Source organism: Aethalodelphis obliquidens, unplaced genomic scaffold, assembly GCF_003676395.1.
Source record: "Aethalodelphis obliquidens isolate GAN/ISIS:26980383/991018 unplaced genomic scaffold, ASM367639v1 scaffold52, whole genome shotgun sequence".
NCBI classification, from domain to species: domain Eukaryota; kingdom Metazoa; phylum Chordata; class Mammalia; order Artiodactyla; family Delphinidae; genus Aethalodelphis; species Aethalodelphis obliquidens.
Genome location: NW_020837996.1, coordinates 1,749,377 through 1,751,810, shown reverse-complemented (window position 1 = coordinate 1,751,810; position 2,434 = coordinate 1,749,377). Strand labels below are relative to the sequence as shown.

The window sequence follows — 2,434 nt, the reverse complement described above, 5'->3', positions numbered from 1 at the left end:
GAACAAGCAACACATACCACATCTTCCCAATGTTCAAGGTAATGCAGTAATAACAGAATTCTCAAAAAAAAAACCCAAAAAACAAAAACCTGGAAATTGCATTAAATACTGCTTTAATCAGGAATTGCTATAATAAAACAAGTAACATTATACATTATTTTTCCAATGAGCTTTGGTTTGAGAAACTGAACAGCAGAACTTGATCTTTAAGCTTTGAGTCATGGCAAAACTGGTAATTCTCTGAAATCTGGGAGATGCATTAGCAAAACCGGACACAGCCCACCCTTCACCAAAATCCTGGAGAAAAGCATTTTATGAATTTGGGGGAGTAAGACTGAGCACTGGCTAGTTTACGACTTGCTGAAGCCCAAAGAATGACGAGAACCACTGGCACTGGTGGCAGGTAAGAAATAAACTGTGTTGGGCTGACCAATTGCATATTTTATTAATGGCTTTGAATAAAAAAAGTGAAATGCTTCATTGTGTTTTCTCAAAAACTAATCAAAAGATTACAGAGTCCTACACAATTTGGAGACACAGTGGATGCTGAGCGACTAGCGATCGCTCCAGGTGTGGAATTTTACAAAGTCAGTCCTTGGAGTGAATGGCGCCGTGGCTCTGGCAGCAGATACGAAGGAATGATGCTCTGGAGAGGAGGTGGGGGACACTTTGCGGTCGGCCGGTGGACAGGTGAGGGTCCCAGCTGGAGGTGGGCCTTTAATCCTATGGTTTATCTTCCACTACTCATGCCTCTGTCTTTATAAATGGTAATTTCAATAACTCGAAGTCCTCTCTCCATGGGATCTGTCAGGAGGAGGCCTTGGGGAGCACAGATCTTCTCATTCTGCTCTTGAATGTATTTGGAGACTTTCTTCAGAACCTTCTGGTAGTGAGTTTCCATGCACAAGAAGATGGTGTACGCTGTTAGACAAGACAGGCAGCCTTCAAGATAGGACTGGCCCCCGAGCTTCTGTGCTTCAGCATAAAGGTTATTTAGAGCTCGAACTGTTTCTTCAAATTGTTGCCTATCAATCCGGTTCTCCAGCTCCGCGGGGAACTTTGGTCTGGAACTGGCAGCGGGTGCCACTGCTGTAGTCTCACTGAATGAAAACCTTCCAGGACACTGGCGCCTGCTGCGGCCTCATGGCGAGGACAGGACGGGCCGCGCTCCCGGGCCCGGCCCCGCGCACCCCAGAGCCCCGTTCGGCCCGGGAAACACGAACCCGCCTCCGCTGCCCTCCAGCGGCTGTCGCACCGCCTACACCTCCACTGCTTTATTCATCCCTTCATATAGATTTAATTGTTTTAAGTTAAATTTGGATTCATTTAAATTATTTTTGGCTTCCTCACTTTTTCTAAATTTCTCAATTATGATAAAGACCTACCATTTACATAGCAAACAGTTATTTGGGGTGTTTAATAGTTATTTAAGCCATCTTTTTATCCTAGGGAAAGTTAGTAAATGTATGCAGAGTCTGTATTATAAAGTGCAGTATTTTAGGGAAATTTCTGGATAAAGATCAGAGGAGACATTCTCCTTTCCAGGCCCTTAATTAGATACATTATTTTTATATCAGTAAATGAGAGATTCAGAACTCTGAAAATAATTTAGAAGTGTTTTTCAGTGAAGTCCCTTTATATTCTACTCAATATTAGTAGTAATCATCTAGTACCTACATAAGTTCTGCTTTTTGCTGATGCAGTCTCTCTCCCTAAATTGTATCAAAGGCTGGAACTGAAAATGTGGGAGGGAGGAGACAAAAGGTTTTCCCTTAATCAAGCTCCATGTGCACTCCTTGCTTCTTTCCTTGAGGTGAAGGTCCTCTTTTTTTATCCAGGATGATGACAGTGACATCCATTATTTTTGAGGGTACTGAGAGGGTGAGCCTCCTCATTTTTCTTACAATGGCATTACACAGTGGCAGTAATACAGAATTCTCATGAAATGGTACAAGATGTAAGGATTGTAAAATAATTCATAATTTTGTTTCTTCTAGTTATAAGTTAACTACTTCATGAGCCTAGAACAGACTAGGGTTTGTGGTAACATGGTCTTGTGACTGTTTACCAAATCCGTCTGTTTCCCGTTGAAGGATACATTGCCTGAGTGAATGGGCCCTGCTTGCCATGCAGTGTCCAAAGGTCCCCCGGCAGCGAGGGTCATGCAACTTCTTTGGAATGCACTGGGCAAATTTTCAGGCTGCTAAATTCTTGGGTAAAGCTTCAAATTTTAGCTTAATACAATTTAAATCATTGTAAAATGAGACATTTACTTGTTTACACTGCAATTTATGCTGCATAAAGTGTTCTGATGAACATGAATGAGGATGTTAGGTTCGCTTCAATGTAAGTTTATATTTATGTGAGTTATACTACTTGACATAGTGAAGTAGTCTGTTTTAATTTATCAAGTGTGTCAATATTTATTAGATTT

The 2,434-nt window shown here is 41.5% G+C and overlaps 1 pseudogene; it reads right to left on the bottom strand.

Annotated features, from left to right (window-relative positions):
• Positions 1–550: 550 nt before the first annotated feature.
• Positions 551–1,246, bottom strand: LOC113608203 (golgin subfamily A member 7 pseudogene; annotated as a pseudogene).
• Between the last annotated feature and the right edge of the window lie 1,188 nt (positions 1,247–2,434).